The following is a 19,587-nucleotide window of genomic DNA, read 5'->3' on the forward strand; positions in this document are numbered from 1 at the left end:
TAAAGCATTTTGAGGTCGCGAAGTGTCCACTCTGCAAAATCGAACCCTTCGCTACTGCAAGTAGCCTTTTGGTATGCACGAAGCCCAATTTAGATTTGGTAACACATTACCAAATCACAATTTGGGTTTGTTATCATATACTAAATCGCCATTTGAAAGGGATGTGTGCAGGGGTTCCTTCCAAATAGTGATTGCAATGAGATGTATTAATATTTTGCGACCGATATCCGTTGCAGGTGCCCTCCACCTTCTACCACTTACACGCATTAGGAATTGGCTGAATGAAAATGCCCAGAGACCACTTAGAATTAAAACATGGTAGGCAAAGTATGTATGTTGGGTTATGCTTGTTGATCCATTTAGTCATGATTCTAGAGGTGAAGAGTGTCACAAGAATACGTCTTAGAGTCTATGCGTCCTCCAAGAAATTCTGCCCCATTTACTTCTGCCTCAAAGGATGGCCTTTGTGCTAAATGCATTAATTTCCAGAAACCAATAATGCAATGGCATATATGGGTATTATCATGTTACAAAAATAGCAAAACTAGGCGGTCTGCATCTTTCTTGGCTTGAGGAACAGAATGTTTAAACAATGATGAACAAACCCAAGTATGTGTGGTACAATCACTGCTAGGCAGTGTTTGGGAACCCACTGAGTTTGTTAAAAGACCCCTCACACACCAACCTAGTTGGTGTCATGCTTCATCATTGGGGTCCCAACCGGGTGGCCGAATGCCCCCCGGTTGTGCTACGACGCCTGATTACAGCGGAGCTGGTGTGGTGCAAAGGTGTGATGTGATGTGGATTAAAAATACCTCTGAGAATCTTTGCCTTTCTAATTTTATTGATGGTGGCTCAGGATATGGTTAAAACATTATACGTGATGCAACTAAAAAAAGAAATGATTATCTTGTAGTTGTCTATGTGGTGGGTCTACATGTTTCAGCCCACAAAGGAATCTACGTGGGGCTTTCTTCAGGACCAGTGAAAGTGGTGAGTGGCACAGTGAGTAGTGCCACGTGAAAGGTGAAAAAATATTTGTACCTACACAGTCGCTAAGGTGTGTGGACTAGGTGTCTGCGTACTTACGGACACCAAAGCGAAAAAAGACATTATGGCTGAGCTTTTTTTCGCTGATCGGGGCTCGGGAGGAGTGCGCTCCTCTATCAAACTTTGGTTTCAGAGCGTCACCCGCCTTGCACCTATTTGGGTCTCCCGTTGTCCCGGATGGATCATCCGGGACGACGGGAGACCCAAATAGGTGCAAGGCGGGTGACAAGATAATCATTTCTTTTTTTAGTTGCATCACGTATAATGTTTTAACCATATCCTGAGCCGCCATCAATAAAATTAGAAAGGCAAGGATTCTCAGAGGTATTTTTAATCCACATCACATCACACCTTTGCACCACACCAGCTCCGCTGTAATCAGGCTTCGTAGCACAACCGGGGGGCATTCGGCCACCCGGGTGGGACCCCAATGATGAAGCATGACACCAACTAGGTTGGTGTGTGAGGGGTCTTTTAACAAACCCAGTGGGTTCCCAAACACTGCCTAGCAGTGATCGAACCACACATACTTGGGTTCGTCCATCATTGTTTAAACATACATTATACAGGGAATACGGACGCACCCCCTTCCCTAGCTCTCTCCTTGTTTTTGACATTGAGGAACACAATTCCATTCCTTCCTCAGCAACCGCTCTTTACTGATTTCCAGCCAAAGTGCAAGCTTGAAAGCACTCTGCCTTGGAAACATGCTCTACCTGGACACGCACCAGCCTGCCTATTCAACTGGATGAATCCACATTGGCTCAACAGAAGGCTAAGGCTCTACAGCTAAAACGGAATCTCTGCACATACTGTGCGATATAAACTTTTTACGAGAGCTCAAGGCATCTAACCATACAGAACCTAGTGATGAAATTGCCAAGTGAAAGGGGAGAAATGCTGAAAAGCATTCACTGACTCAATCAAACGTAAACAAACACATTTTGAAATACACTGATAGGGAAAAGCTGACCACAACATCAGGACTGCAAAATATGCTAGGCTAGTTGAAGCAATGTTACAAAAATTTAAAAAACTTTAGCTATTTAGGCTGGTTTATGGTAGTATTTTGTAGGATGATAGATGTCTCCAGCATGTCTTAAATGGTCCTGGTTGTGATTTTGACAGAATTGACATAAGCACTTGTGCTGCAACTGTTGCGGTATGATTGAGGCGGTTCACGGCAAAGCTACCAGTCAAAAACTGTATGACATCCATGGCAACATCTTATGGTGGTACAGTGTACCTATGGTGTCCATGTAAGATTATTATTGGGGAAGAGTGAGTATTGTATCTGGGACTAGCACCCTCAACAAATCACGACCATGGACACAATGCATGCGGTCACCTAGACAGTGAAGTGTAACCAGGTTGGGTGTCCTCCAAGATGGATCGTGGTGGGTATAGCAAAGTAAACAAACTGGCGAAGGTGCAACTATGGAAATTTCCTTCTTCTACAAGAACGTCACACGAGTGAAAGGTTTGGGGCAGAAGAAAAGGCATAGCCAATTTAGCTAGCTGACTTTCATGAAATGTGTGGGATGATATTGGGCCTAAGTCCACTGGGGTGGTATCCAATTAACATGACACTTTCTTCCGCTGGTATTAGGCACATATCTCTGAGGGGGTCAGGGGAAATCCCCAGAAATTCATCACGCAATATTGCCATGCCAAAAGAATTTCTAATTGCTGTCAAAGCGCTACGACTAATGTTCACCAGCTGAAGCACATTTTTTATTGTAAACTCTTTATGAGAATTGAAAAAGCCCACTGAGTTGGAGTCTTTAATTAAATTAAAGCAACTTACCGGCACATATGCCCTCTTTTCAAAGATGGAAGGCAGTATGAAGATTACACCTTTTTAGTCAGATGAGAATTTGAGAGAATGTCGCTGTCCAAAGGGACAGATGAATAAGCCAAATTCTTTTCTCTGTTTTACGAACACTTAGAGTGTGCACCTCGATATGAATTTGGCATGGTTGTTGCTGGAGATAACGAATACAAAAGCGCAAACTCAAAATTTCAGAAAAAACTATACTGCCCAATTCTAAAAAAAATGTAAATCGACAGTCAAAGAATTACATGTACACTCCAGTGTAGATTTACCACTTTTTGGAATTCACAAATACTTCCAAGAACCCGCATAGAAAAGCTGAATGAGGCATGAATTGCTTTGAGAATTTCAGGAATGGGCAAGTAAAGCAAATTCAGATGTAAACCTATGTTTATTACTGAATGTACCTTGGGGCCTTTTCATAGAGCAAATTTGGATTATCTATTGTAGTACTCCTGTAGTACTGCTTTACATTCTCTTTCATGCCTTTGTGAATTATCTCCCAAACCTCTAAAATGGGAAACAAATGGGAATATTCAAGGACCATTCATATATTGCCAGTTCAAATAGAAAATACTATGCCAGCTATGCACTTTAACCGATAGGAATTTGGGTATTTTGGGCCGACAGACAAAGTCTTGTAGGAAGGAGTACGTACGAGAGAACTAATGAGGTACTATTTCCCATACTCGTACATGCTTTTGTGAATCAGTCCCTTATGCATAGAAACAATCCATACTACAAAACCACATAGTTCAGGTGGAAGGGACAGTAGGTCTAAACAGTTTAATGCATTAGCAACTAGGGGAGAATGCTGGATAGGGGAGTGGAAGAAATACACACTAGGCTACTGGCACTGATGCTCAGGTAGAAAGAATTTTCCCGTGGTGTAATATAATGTAGGAATTAATCGTGTTGGGAAACTGAATTGTTATATTCAGATACACAATCATAAGCCCATGTGTTAGGATATGTTTAATTAATATAAGTCATACCACTATACAATTTAATAAAAACATCATATTTTATTAAAATCCGGTTAAAAACAAGCAAAACAAAAGCAATTTATGATCCTGTCATAAATGCGCCTGTTGCATTCAAATAACATATGTACTTAAAATAAATTCTACTAAATTCAAGAGCACAACTAATACACCTTACTTTGGTACAGTTTTTCGGACCCAACAGTACACAATAGCTATACTCATCAATTAACAATCCCACAAACTTAAAACAGAGAGACAGAAATAGACAGTACAATTTGTCATTAAGTAACACATCCGTTGATAAATTTCAAAAAGGCTTTTCCTATACACAATATACGAATACAGTGTCTGCAAGAAAAGCTGTTCCCACAGATTGTGTTGTAGTGCTGCGTCGACGCGTTTCGATGGTTTAGTCTAATTGTCCATCTTTTTCAAGACAAAAATTGTTTCATCATCTCGCTTATTATAGGCACATACATTTGTTAAACTGCAAGAGAAGTTAACGTGTGAAGCAATGGCCTACAGTATCTGGACATCTGCGAGGCTGCATTTTGTAAAGAAATATATGGAGCCGTCCTGTCGCAAAATGGTGTCTGCGTTTCAGTGGGTTGAGGACGAACGGAGAACCCTGACCCAAACAATGTTTTTTTTTCCACATCGTTCCCTGCGTGAAATGTCTTTCATGGCTGGCAAGCTTCTTTGAGTTTGTGCCCAGAAAAACACACGTTTTTGATTGAGGTTTGCTTAGTAAGTACATCGCCAGATGGTATTAATCGAGAAAATATTTGCAAGCATATTTGTACGTTTCTCTAAGCTTTCTCTATGAAGCAATCAGTAATATTTCTGTTGCATGCATTGTGTATGGCTTTCAAACGCGACGAAATACAGCTGAAACTTGCAAACAATGCAGCTGAAATGTACAAACAGTGCAGCCGAAATGTACATACAATGCAACTGAAACGTACATACATTAGCCAGAAAAACACAGTGTAGAACACCTAAGACTCAATGTTGACGGTTAGTTAAGCTTCTTTTTATTGCTTCATTATTGTTTAGCATTGAAAAGTAAAACTAAAGTTCTTCCTCGGGACACTGTTGGAGAACAAATAAATAGCACATAATATACAATTGTTTTGTTTATGTAACAAAAAAAGATCTGAGAACTGATTGTTTCTCTTCACCCATAAAATTCCTACCTGATTACAGGAACTAAAGACATAACATGGTGTATGCATGTGTGTGGCCATGCGCTCCGACTGTATCGCACTACAACACAACTATTTCGTATGGGGCTCTCCCCTGAATCTCAATGCCATGGTTGTCATGCGTCCCACTAGGACTTCCTGCACTTGGCCTGGCATTGCCCAGTGGTTGCCACTTTCTAGACCACGGTCTTCAGTATGATTGCGGAGATCATCAACACGACAGCCCCCCTCTCCCCACTCATTGGTCTACTTGGATATGTGAAAGACGTGCTCCGAAAATATCTTAAATTGACTGCTTTGATGCTCCTCCTTGCGAAGCGCAGAATTGCACTCCAGTGGGGCAGAACGAGGCCCCTAAGCCATGAGACTGGATTACAGACATTACATACTGCGATGAACAGCTCTCTGCATACTGGGAGTTGACATTCCCTAGAGTCCACCCCCAAGACATATGGAAACCTCCTTTCTCCTTCATAGAGATGTGACCCTGGATATGGACCCTCAACACACTCTGCACACACAAGGTGATGCTTGAAATATGTCTTCTATTGCAGCCCGCCGTCTAGTCTGCTTTAAGACAGATGCGTTCTTGTTTATAATGCGCACGTTTGCTCTTGGGAGCATGGAAGGACAGGCGGTTGTTGAGGTATTGTGGTCCGATGTTGTGGAGGGCCTTGTAGGCGTAAGTGAGAACCTTGAAAGTTATTCTTCTTTTGACTGAGAGCCCATGGAGTTTGCGGAGGTGTTGGGTGATGCGTTGTGCCGTGGGATATCGAGGATTAGTCTGGCTGCGGTGTTCTGGACGTTCTGGAGTTTGCGGAGGAGTTTTTTGTTGATTCCGGCATAGAGGGCATTTCCGTAGACCAAGCTGCTGGTGATGAGGGCATGAGTAACTATTTTCCTGGAGTCGGGGGTTATCCATTTGAATGTTTTACATAGTATACGGAGGGTGTTGAAGTATGCGGAGGAGACGGCGTTGATCTGGCGATTCATAGTGAGCTATGAGTCCAGTGTGATGCCGAGGTTACGTGCATGGTTTGTCGTAGTGGGGGGTTTCTGAGGGATGGGTGCCACCAGGAGTATTCCCATGCGGAGGGGGTGGAGCCGAGGAAGAGGACTTCTGGGTTTCTCTGAGTTGAGTTTCAGGCAGCTGTTCTTCATCCCTTCTTAGAAGTTGTGCCTGGTGATGTATGGGCCTAATTATGACTACAGTGGTCCGATGGACCGCCGTAGCCATGGTGGTGGTGCAGGCACCAGAGATCCGACTGCCTTATTACAAGTTGGTCGGTCAGACCACCATGGGATAGCTGTAACCACCAGGGTTCAGCCATCCCTGGTGGTGTCGTGGCGGTCTTGAGGTCGCAATATGCTTGGCGGTGCCGCTGCGGCACAGCCAAGCATATTACAAGTTTCCTCTATGCCACGGTTTTCATGGTGGTGAGCCTGCCATGAAAACTGTGGTGGAGAGGAAAAAAAGGGGGCCTACAGGGCCCCCTGTTGTTTCAGGGCCATGGTGTGCATGCAGGGGGTCACATGTTGTGCCCCTTGTGTGCATGCACCCTAGTTTCTGCCCACATGGACTTTACAGTCCATTCCGTGCATCAACGAGCTTTGGCGTTCCCACTGCGGTCCTTTTTAATAAGCACCACTGTGGGAATGCCAAAGGACAGCCCTCCAGACCACAAGATTACTCATAACCTGGCGGCCAGCCGGCAGTCAAGTTTGGCGGTCCTGGAGTGGTATGCTGGCGTGGCCACATTAAATGTGGCATATCAAATCTCTCACAACTCTTCTCTTATAGCCTTTTCACTTTTGAAGAAAAAACATGGACTAGGACTCCATAGTTTTGCCCAAATAGCCTTAGGCCTTGATCAGGATGGAGAAGATAATAGCTATATACATGTTATAACATCTCGTGTTGATGTATCTACAGCATAAAAATCTATTAAATCAATTTACTAATACTCAAATCTTGACCATTATTCATACACATTTCTCTAGAGTTTCCCCAAAAATCAGTTGATTCACCAACAGAAAACATCTGTGTATTTAAAACTTTTGTCATTATTCAGAATACTCTTTATAAGATTGAAGAAAAAAACAATAGCATGTGAAAAATCCATATCCATGACTATTCATATATTTTCTACAAAGATGAAGCAATAGTATACTTTTTTTTACCGTATTATGCCACATAATTCTCTTTTTCTTCCTGCATATATTAGTCAACCCTAATGCATAATTTGGTGCTCCCTTCCCACATAATTTGAGTGGCACTGATATATATAAGTTTATATATATATATATATATATACACACAAACAATCCTGCTCCAAAAGAAGAAGGCACGTAGTCGAGGCTGTTAAGATATGGCACTTTTTATTTTTTCGGGTCTCCCTTGACCCACTACCAGAGAGACGCGTTTCGGCTTCGCAGAAGCCTTTCTCAATCTCTATAATATATATATACACAACATGCACACACACACACACACACACACACACATATATATATATATATATATATTTGAATTTTTCATTTAAAAAGGATATATAATAAAGCGGGAGATAAGACTGTTACCCTGGAGGTGGTAGAAGTGTAGTGATGAACTGATGGAGCACTCTGTAAGGAAGGGGGCATGGATGTTTTGTATTAAAGTGGGCCAGGACACATTTTTTGTATTGAATAAAGGTGCTAGGAAAGTGTGTATTACTCTAAGTAGAAGTGGCCTTTGAGTTGTGGATGGGCTGCGAAGGATAACGTGGAAACCGCATCAATTAGATTTAGAAGGATGATTCTTGCTTTGTTAAGTGTATTTTTCCAGGAGACATGGAAGTTGGCAAGTGTAAAGAGGCAGGAGCGGCCAGCAGAAGGACTGTTAAGGTTTTACGTGCGAGTTATTCAGAAGATGATGGGAAACATGACTGTGGTTTGTATGCTAGAATGGTGACTCGGCTGCTTTTAAACGGGTTAAAAAAACTTAGAGGAGAGTGAGTGCTCCAGTGAGATATAAGGCTAGCAGGAGAAATATGGCTGAATGGCATGTGACTGGGCATCAATGAAGGTATTAAAGGGACTAATACATGTTACAGTATGTGCAACAGAACCTATTGGTACACTGTCAACATGTAGCTGGGGAATCACAGGAGTTCACCACACAGAAACAGGCACCTTGAGGTAACAGTTGTCAGAGATGCTAATTTGTTAATAGAATACAAATTTAGCATTTCAGATTACAGGATAAATACCACAGGAAGCTGCAACATAAGGCTTCAAAATTTAGTTTTTGAAGCAGTGGTTCGATACTTTTATGGCCAGTTACACTTTTGTATAAATACTACACAGAAAAAACACCATAGCACAGGTAACTGTTGTGGCTAGACGCAGGTTGTTTAGAGCCCCCTTTGTATATTTGTACTACTAAACGGAGACCACCATACAGAAAAGCATGTGGTAATGTAAGACGGCGTGTCCTCACGATGGCACAATACAAAACAAAAACAATTCAAGTATAGGCACCAGCTTACAACATTACAGCTTTTCACCATTTCATAGATGTCCAAACAAAAATGCTGTGGTCAGGGCTTTAGGAGAGCCGGGTCCTGCCGGTGCTCGGCTCCAGCAGTTCTAAAAAGCAGGTGCTGAGAAGGGTGCCAATCAGACTCTCCTTTTTTGCCCTCACACTCAGGGTCAAACAAATCGTAACTCTGCAGCATTACCACCCTTCACTGCCTTTCAGATAACTTCAAAGAGACTCGTTATAGTTCTTTCAGTCTAATCATTTCAAAACTGAAGCATTTTCAGTGTTCTATACAACGAAGCCATAGTTGTTCCCTTTTTATTTTAGGCAACAAACAACCATTGACACAGCCAATAGTTCTGGCTGGTTGTAGGTGTATTGTTACTTGTTGTATTGTATATCTGGATGCAATTACAGAAGCAGCAAAATAAATGTTGGGCAGGACATTATGCTAAGCACAGATTTTTATCTTACGTTTTGATTTAAGCCACACCCTCGTTTTTCCATTCCACTTAAAGCCCTGGCTGTGGTGAAATAATCAAGTAGATAAAACCACTAGAATTTGAAGCGCAAAACCATGAGCACCGGGAACTTTTTTAACACTCTGATCGTATATATTGTTTACATTTATCAGAATACGTGGTAAATAGAGGCTTATATTGGACAAATAGACTAAGCTAAGATGGCAGTTTCAGGCATTTCCGTTGTAATGATTACTTTTAGTATTCGGAATTGAAGTTGTTTTGGGACTCGGCATGATTCATTCGATAACTTTATTTTAGACTAGTTCCTCAGACAGGGGAGGTCCACAGATGAGTCCAAAGGATCCTGTACTAAATGCATGGCGTTGCCCTCCAACTCCTTCAGAGGGTGCGGTGCCACCAGAAGATGGTCGAGAAGGAGCTCCTGCAAGCTGAGCATTGAGGCCTACTCTTAACACCACTGCTGGTGGGCACAGGTAAACTGAAACATATCAGCTCCCTGACGTTTCCATATATTGTGTAATGGCGTCAGCATCCGCTGGCAGGGGTAATGCCTTTCCTCTGCCAGGTATGTATCCATGCATTTTTCAAAAATTCTGTATTTAAAGAAAAAAAGAATCCTCCCTGCTACCTCAGGGCGCCTTCAAGCTATGTTTTAATCCCAGGCTATACTTCTCCTGCCTCCACAAAGTACCTTCCAGGGAGTGCCCTTACCAAAATGCCAGTGTTGCTGTGGTAGAAAAAACAAACTGGTGGCCGGTGTAAAAAAATATATAAACATTTTCACACTGGGTGAGTGCCTGAAATATAAACGAATACTTACTGAACCTCCCAGGTGACAACCTTGCTTGAGCGCGGGGTACAAAGTGTAATAAGGGCACATAAGGACAGCAGAGATTTCTTCCATCCTGCCAACAAGTGGCATTTGGATCAACAGTGTCTGCCTGTGTGAGTCACCGAGGATCAAGAGGCAAGTTATGCAGCTTCTTGAGGATAACACGAAGAGATAGTCATGCAGTTGGAAGAGTACACACTGCATTGTTTGCAATGATGGCACTCTGGGAGTTGGAGGCTAGCTTGACAGCGAAATATTGTCTCAGCAAATAAATGTGATAAGCCCAGCGCCCAGGGACATTTACAGGCTTCAAAAGGGAGTGGAACAAAGCAGAATTATGGCCACTCCTTGGAGCCCCTCTCTAGACCATCGCGGAGGAGAAACCGCTGTGGCATTCAACCATTGTGAGCACTTTATCCCAATTGACGTCATGACGTAGTGCGCTCATGGAGTATAATATGAGTCATAGCGGAATTTGAGTTGGGTGGGATAAAACAGAGAACACCTATGTGCCAAAGGGGAAGAGTGCCATGAAGTGTCTGAAGAGTTTTGTTGGTTTAATAAAAGAAAAACATCGGCATGCTTTTAAACACCAGGAAAATGAGGAACAGGAACCATACAAGTTCAACAGAAGACAGTTCCAGAGACGCAAACCATACATTTTGCAGAAATTCAAAAAGTCACTTCCTTGTGTCATCAGTAACAGGTCGCTATTTAATCGTGTTCTCCATCTTAAAATAGCTATCCCTCTTTTTCTCCTATCAAAATACATTCCCTGTGTATCACGAGGCAAAAAATGCACTCCCCACGCTCTACAATGGTACTTCCTCATCTGGCTCTGATCATACCTCTAGCTGACCGCAATGAAGCAAACTGCAATCAGCGTTACTGAGTCAGATGCCTTTTCTTTGGATACACGTAGGAATGCAATGCCCTTAGAGCGGCAGAGGGGCAAGCCAGAATGTGTCATTTAACTAGATGCACCAGACACCGTTTATTAGAATGGGACAACAAGGCAAAGGTTTGGAAAAAAATATCAGATAGAGAAGCAAAGACGAGGGCTGATATAGCTTGTGTTGACCTGGGATGTCCGACTCTTTCCATATGGCACACAACCCTGCATTCCTGCTTCTTTTCTGTGTGCGATCTGGATTGACTCTACATGTGGCCAGTTTGAATGTTTTTTTTCTAATAGGTAGTTGAATCCTATCCTACTGTGTGATCATCCTCCATCTTTTCACGGTCTTAAGCCCTAACTATGAGAGAACAAGCGGGGGATGAGATTGTGGGAGCCGAATGCCAATAATCGTCTGAACCCCAATATTTAATTGTTAGACCTGGCATTTCTTGGCATGATTACCCCTGACCTTTTTCCTCTACCTCCTCTATTTTTGATGCAGTGATGGATATCGTTTGACTGGCTTAGATGCTTTGGGTACTTTGCCACTGCTAATCAGTGTCAAAGTGCAAGTGCTCCCTGTATAAAGTGTAATGGTAATTGGTTGTCCATGATTGGTATGTTTGCCTTACTAGTAAAGTCCCTAGTAAAGTGCATTATGTGTGCCAGGGCTAGTAATGCAAATGCTACTAGTGGGCCTGCAGCACTAATAGTGCCACCCACACAAGTAGGGGGGAGGAGTAGCCCCTGGAGGTGAAAAAGCCTGGGTTGCTGCCATAAAACAATGTCTCCATCACCTGCTGAGTGATTAAGGATCCAGACCCCCACTATCAAAGGAAGAAGGTGTCACTGGCTGGGAGACACCGAGAACTGGTTTGGACAGGGGTCAGTGCCCCCCTCAACACAAAGACTTCAGAGACATTTAGAGGTATACCTATGAGAGCTGAAACCCCTGAACGTTGAAAATGGAAATGGAATGGAATGGAACTGTTCAAGACTGTAAAGGATTGAAACTACTTAGAGGCCCGAGTTCCACTACCAGGAATCAACCAAGTCGCATCGGATGCCAAGTCACGAGAAGGGGACAGGAGAGCGAACGTGTGTCGCTGCCTGGGGCGGGGTGCGGGTTCAGAGAGAGACCCTCTCGGCCTTTCCCATTCTTGCAGCGCGAGCCTATGCTCAAGCTATGCTCAAGCTAGTATCGCGGCCCATACTTGCCGAGGAGTGGCAGTACCGGGGCCGGAGTGTGGAGCTGCACTTTGGCTTACACCATACCCGTGTTGGGGGCATATGTTGGTGAAGCTGACCACGAGCCAGTACGAGTGGCACAGAGACCGTCCAAAGCACCGTGATCGTTGTTGGAGTGCATTATGCATTGCATTATTTTTGCATTACGAACTGCCTGATTGTTGCATTATGCATTGCATTATTTTTGCATAACACACTGACTGATTGTTGCATTACGCATTGCATTATTTTTGCATTACGAACTGCCTGATTGTTGCATTATTTTTGCATTATTTTTGCATAACGAACTACCCGATTGTTGCATTACGCATTGCATTCGTTTGCATAACGAACTGCCTGATTGTTGCATTACGCATTGCATTATTTTGGCATTACGAACTGCTTGATTGTTGCATAACGAACTGCATTATTTTTACATTGGGAAGTGCCTGATTCTTGCATTACGAACTGCATGGCATTGCATTAGGACTGCATTGGATCATCTAGAATTGTTCATTAATACCGCCAGAACCTACAAGGGCTGGCTGGCCTAATAACCGGCCAGGAGGAATATTACAAATACGCATTTGTTGGATTTTTATCGTGTGGTCTCATAGTATATCTTTTTATATAAACATATAATTGTTTTTATGAAACTCGTGTGAAGTCCATTTATGGTGTTACCATTGGGTTACTGAGAACGTGGTTGAAAATACTTTACACACTTGCCTTGATGATAAGCCTGGCTGCTTGTGCCAAGCTACCGAGGGGGTGAGCAGGGGCTATCTGAGAAGGTGCCCTTCCTTTCCCTGACTTAGAAGCAAGGGTCTCTATTTGGCCAAATGTACCTACCTCAGCCGACTAGAGAATCCCAGTTCTAACATTAATCACACAAATGTTTTACCAAATTATGTCACCTCCAGTACCTCCAGTTGATCTAGTGCCTAGAGACTGCACTCCTCATCAGGAAAAAGCAATTTAGCAGTGCTAAACTGAATATAATATTGGAAGCATAAAGTTTGAGTTCCAGATCAAAAATGAGGCAAAAACTGGATTTATTAGAGACTAGTCAAAATGCGGTACAGAAAAATGCATAAATTGCCAAGAAGGCCCGATTACATAAGTACAGATAATAACAAAATTACAAAACGTACTTATCCCTAGTTAGCCAGAATCTAAGCAACAATTCTAAGTGTTTAATTTATAAAAAGCACTGACAGCATCCCAATAGCAAGGTTAAAGGTAAAAGAGGACAGGGCAAACAACCTACTAGGAAAATGGTGAAAGAAGCAAAATCTCCTGCGAAAGACAGAAACCCAAAGGGTTTATAGACAAATCACACAAGCTATATATAAATTCTACAAATTCAGCATGCTATGATCGTCGTTAAGGTCACATTGACAAATCAGAAACAACAACGTAATTTTCAAAATCTTTCAAACTAACCCATTTCTTAAGGTAAGAGAAATCTTCTGCTTGCTTCCTCATCATCTGCACTCTGGAGATGTATAACCCAAATGAAAAATGTCTTAAATAATGTCTCATAGACTTAGTAAGATTACTGTCATGCTTCCGGTGGAAGTTCTTGAAAATGATACTCTGAGTGCACGTTGGTAGCTTCATTCACAATACACGCTTTCTTACAATGTTGTATATCGCTATTAAATTGACATCATTCACCTGATGCTCAGTGGAAACAAGGGAAGAAATGATTTTGAAGTGGGATACTGATTGGAAAGGGAATGAGCAGGAGCAAGTTGAGTAGAACACTAGAAATGGCATCCAGTTTTGAAATAATGGCATGCGACACAAAAATGTGGCACAACTATTCATAGCATTATTTAAACTTCTACAACATCATTATTTCATCATAGACAACTCTATTCACCATTAAAGACACCAATTATCAAAAATAATTTTCACACAACGTTTGCACATTTTGCATATTTCAAAAACACTACCACAGCTCCCCCTCTGATTATTTTATTAATCACTCAAATAAATTAATAAGTTTATCAATTAAATATTAGTCTTTGAAGTCTTCAGCTTTTTAGATCTCCGAACATCCTCCTCTATTCAACTCATCTCTTGGAATGTTCGATAACGATATTCATCCATATCAAAAGAATCCTCTGATCGCCACCTTTTTTAGGAATTTGTATCGCCTTATTTCTCTACCTTCTTACTACCATATCCTTTATTTGTATACTTTATTCATTTTAATAGGAACAACAAACATATTGCACAAATCAACATTATTACTATTGGTGTTAGAGCAGCTTGCAGAACTCCATCACCAACACTATTTCACCACTCACCTACTTGCCCAATAATACTCCCTATCTTTTTTATCCAGGACACTTCAATTTTCCAGACACCTGGCTCTTGAGTCAATCGCTCCAAATAATCAGGGACATATGTACATTAATTAGTTGCCCCAGTTACCTTACAGACACCACCCTATTTCACCAAAATAATGGCTAAGGGGAGACAATTCTGCATTACCATTGCTCTAATTACCGACATCTCCAAATTCACTAGTGTAAAAGACCCTGCTGTGTCCATGCTGAGCCTATCCAAAATTCTAGAAAATAGTTAGATCTTTACATCATTCAAGGCTATTCCCATAGGAGGAATAATAGCCCCCAATAAATCAAAAACCACTTGTCCAAAACTTCTCTTCATTCTCCTCAAATTGTGTCCCTCGTTCAATTATTCCACATAATATATTCTAAGAAAAATTCAAGCTAAATAGCACAAACACACCTAATTCCTTGTCACATGGAAATAAGCAGTCTGCCCACAGTCATAATAGATTCATCTCATAATAGGTTCTCTACCTGTTAGAAAATCCCCACTAACTTTATAGGTTTTGTCACGTTTTCACCAACAAATCCTGCCTTATCTTCTTCTATAGGACTATGCCTTACCATACACAGTCACCTTTCCTTCCTTGCTCCAGTCTCAATCTTGAATGTAAACCCAATAACCTAAATACTTCTTCTTCCCTGATTTTTGGAGAAGGAGGCATCCAGCCAGGGGGCTTCTGATGCCACAGAGACTCCATCCCAATGCTGATTCATTAATATTTATGGTAAGGGGCATGAAATACTCCTCCACAAGTCTTAAAAAGGCCCCAGGGACCCCATTCCACAGGGCTGATTCATTTGTCTATGGGAGGGGCGTGTCCCCCCCCCCCCCCCCCCCAGGGACCCCATCACCCGGGACTGTGATTCACATTTTGGCGATGGGTGCGTGCGGCTCCCCCAGCCAACCACCAACCGGCGGACACATCCCCTGGGGCCAAATGAGTACAGCATCCCAGGGACCCCACCTCCTGGGACAATGGCTATACCTGCCCGGGACAGTGAGGGCAAGGAATAGAAGTTTTCCATGCCCGCACTCTCCTGGGTAGGGAAAACAACTTTGCTCCTGCCCAAACCCACACCACGCATAAAAATGAATATCTTACTTTATGTTTAAAAAAACAGAAATTCAGTAAAAAAAAGAAGGGTAAAGTGACACTATGGTTAGGAATTGTAATAATATAGTACTTTACATTTAAAAAACGTTAGAAATACACTGAAAAAAAAGGTTAAAGGGACATTATAGTTCGGTGAAAATGTGAGTTAAAACCCACACCTTTGAACAAACAAAATCAATGCTATTCAATAGTTAGAGTTATCTTAGGTAACTATAACTCGCTAATTTCCTCACATATTATATCACTCATGACATCTTCTACGACATCCTTGATTACATCACTGCAACATCTGAACTTACATCATTGATGACAACATTGCATGGCAGAGGAGCAAGTTATAGTTACTTTAGAGCACAAACTTGCCCCCCTCCCCCATCTCTCAGCGTGCTTTCTCATCCTCTCGTTGTACCACTGTCTTTGTTGCCAGCATTGCCTGTACTGTGCCTGCTCAGTCCTCATGCCTGTTTCTGTAAACATAATGCACAAGGAACCAGGTCTTTTCTCCAGAATTACCTGGATCAAACTGAAGTATGTCTCAAACATCAACAGTGGTTGCTTGGTGAACAAGGCCGTCATGGAGGTGGATAAAGGCTCACCTTCACGCCATCCGAGCAGGGGTGAGATCCTTTTGCAACCTTGGTCTGGCTGAGGTGGCCCTCGGAGGGACTCAGTCCTCAAATATCTACATCATACATGTCCACATTTTCATATTGGTCCTTTGATAGCTGGCTTTCATGGACGTTCACTAATGGCACACCGGAGGCGAGCAAAATAAGGAACTATGGAGCAATGCACTTCTGGAGGGCAGGTTTCATGACAGCACTGTCAAGTGGATTGGTCCTGTAAACCATGTTCCCTTTCGTTCTTTTTCATTTAAAGCATCCTCTTAATTGTAATGGTTGCTACTTACTCTGTTTGGCTTTGATTGCGGAGACTATCAGATATCTTTCCTCGCGATGTTTCACAAGTCGCTCCAACATTGCAGTTAAAAACTGCAGAACACCCATATTCATCATGGCTACAACATAGCTTAAATGGCTGTCCTGGGCTCCAACATCACTCCACTAACACAACCTTCCTCAGAACATTTTAGACATAACTTTATACAAATAACACAGCAAATTAAAGGCATACAGCTGTATGTCAATGTGAATGCACCAGCACTAACCAATAAAAACACCACACACAAACTTCAAACCAAAAGTTAGAAACAGAACATTTCAGTATAATACAGAAATACCACTTTTGTGGAAATCAGCGCACACACAACAGTATTCTCTCATATTATTGCCACCAAAAAAGAGCTCATAACACCCAGAGTCTATGAGCATGCAACAGATAGATTTCAGGCTTCATAACACCACCTCATTACATCTCATAACTTCTTCACCTCATAACACATCCAGTTAATTCACACATATGGAAACCTATCAGGAAATGTGCAAGTCAGATAACTTCCTTCGGAAGTAAGCCTCCTCGCTGGACCTCCAACAACACCTCGCATACCCATCAACAACAAAACGACATATACATTTTTAATTACAATTCACAAACAAGACCAGACTCAGGTCTGAAATGAAATCTTTGAACCTTCAATACCGTGGAAAACTGCTCATAAGTTTAGGTAGGGGCACATGGCCTTTGGTGGGTCACATTGCAAAAGTAAGTGTACTCCAAAAATGTGTATGTTTGTGGGTATTCACATATCTCTTGTAGGTTAACACCCTGGAAATGCACATACATTTGATCCTTTGCAGGGTGAGAATGGTGAGTGTAGAGCCACATACTTAATAGTGTATAAGGAATGTGGTTTCTGCATGGGGAAAAAATGAAAAATACATGTGCTAGTGCACATTTGCATTTCATTTACTCATGCAGATTTTCCTACCTGTTGAAAATTCTACTTGTGCAAATTTGATATGCAGTTGTAGATTATTTGGGGTCACACTATAGATAGATCAAACTCTTCCACTCTGCTTCAGCTCATACTAAAGTGTGCGCAAGGGGTGCAGTTTAAGACATTGTACCATAAAACAGCAAATGCAATGTTATCAGGATGGAGCAAACCCGTGCCACTGTTGCGGGCCACCAGAGATGCGCCCGGCGAACACTGACGTGGCGCGCCACCCAGAAGCAGCCGCCGAGAAAACTGCAGGTCCCGTGAGCCTCCGCGTCAGGATGTCAGAACGTCATGACGCATGCACGACGAGTGGAGTATGAAGCCGTTCTGAGGCAGCTGTACGCTGCCGTTTACTTTGATGCCTACAGAGCCGTTGCAGCGAAGGATGCGGGTAAGGGTGCTGTGTGCACCGACACTTATTTTCGCGTTCCAGTAAGTTCACTGTGAGAGGCTCGTTCCTTGTGGTGGCAACAGGTGGGGGTCCGTTCTTGTCTTGGGTTTACTCCGTTAGCGGAACCTTTTCCAGTTCCATGCGGAGCAAACTGTTTCCACGGAACCCATATACGACCCAGAGCCTAACCAGGTACACGCGCTAGCTCCTCTAGCCTTAAGGGGTGCCGAAACTGTTCACTTGCCAAGATTCGCATAACTAAGAAGGACTAATCCTTCTGACTTGCACTTTCCCTGTTGGCGAGCCCCTAGGCTCGTGCAGGGAAAACAATACCGCGACCAAGAAGGGGAAAAGTAATCCCTTGCGCTCTCCCTTGGCAGGGGAGGTGACTTATTGTTTATTTGATTGGCTTCATCGTGATCCCGCTTGGAGCAGTGAGCGGTCATCACCTCCAAGCGGCATGGTGTGACGTCAAGGTTGCAGAACTATTAACAGGGAGAACGGTATTTGATATACAAAGGATGGCTGCTCCCCCTCTGCAGTTCCTTCGTGGCTAAGAAGGTGCCTATACACCCCTAAAGAAATTCCCAAGACGTATTGGGGGTTCACAGTCCAATTTGTTTCCTGTATATGAATGACACATGATCCTCTCTGAGTGGATTTATTCTGGTTTCTTTCTATGTGCAGTAGCAGGGGAATTGAGTGGGAACATCCCGAAAGGTTCTGCTTCACCCCCTGTCGATGCCTACAGGATTAATAGAGGGGTATGTACAGGGCTCAGGGGTATCTGGTGACCGCAAACGATACATACAATGAAGTGTTTTCTAATCAGGGTATTTCTCACCAGATCTTGCCGCACTAAGTAGATGAACCTGCATTCACGAGAATCTAGAAGACAGGATATTTTCTTTACAGGTACCTCATTCTAAATGTTTGGTGCAGCATTCAGTAGAGGGATCCGGGTAGAGTAGGAAGAAATGTAAAGGATCTCTTGTGTTGATATCTATTGTTCTGTTGTATTACAGGTCTCCCTCCCTGCTGTCCCCTTCCTTCCCTTCCCCGGCTTGACCACTCCATGGAGTCTGTGTATATCTACATTCAGACCGTGGTGGTGTCGAGAGGAAGACTACACTGAGAAACGTGCGATCCTGAGGAATCCTGGCCACGACAGGCACAGTGGTTTAGTAAAGGATTGCCCGGCTGTTTGAAGCCACCCATCTTTCACTGCTGGCCTCACATAGAGGGCAAGGATCTCGCTCCAGGCATTGGGTCTCCTGGATGTCAATTCACTAAATGCCTGGATACCAGAAGGGAAACAACACAGTTTTTTACCTCCAGTAAGTTGGCTGCATTGACCCCTTGTCCCACTTCCAAACGCTCAATGGCTTCCTCCAGGTTACCGTGAGATGACTGGGAGGGGAGGAAGCGGGACCTACAGAAAATGAGTGACTTTTTACGTTCCTGTCCTGCCACTGCCTTCATGACCCCTGGGTCCAGGAAAACTAAAGAACGATCCAGGGATTGTAGCTGCCTTACCTGTCTTCTGATAATTTTAGTCTATGCTAGGTCTCGTCCTATCATGAATGTTTAGGAAGGCAAAATGGTTCTGCAAATGGTTCTGCTTGTATAAACAGAGTATTTTTTGCTTGGGTTATCTAGTGGTTAGCCATGTCCTTATCTTGGGGATGTATCAGTGTGACCAGATTTGACTCATTTACTGGGTTCAGTCTGTTTTTAGTCTCGGCAGCAGTTTTGGTTTCAGTTCAATTTAGGGA

The 19,587-nt window shown here is 42.8% G+C and overlaps 1 protein-coding gene across 4 annotated transcripts in view; it reads right to left on the bottom strand.

The window, feature by feature from the left end:
• Positions 1 to 19,587, bottom strand: part of ARHGAP28 (Rho GTPase activating protein 28) — a 1,146,988-nt gene that overhangs the window by 240,373 nt on the left and 887,028 nt on the right. The window lies entirely within an intron of this gene.

Source organism: Triturus cristatus, chromosome 5_1 (assembly GCF_964204655.1).
Source record: "Triturus cristatus chromosome 5_1, aTriCri1.1, whole genome shotgun sequence".
Taxonomy (NCBI): Eukaryota; Metazoa; Chordata; class Amphibia; order Caudata; family Salamandridae; genus Triturus; species Triturus cristatus.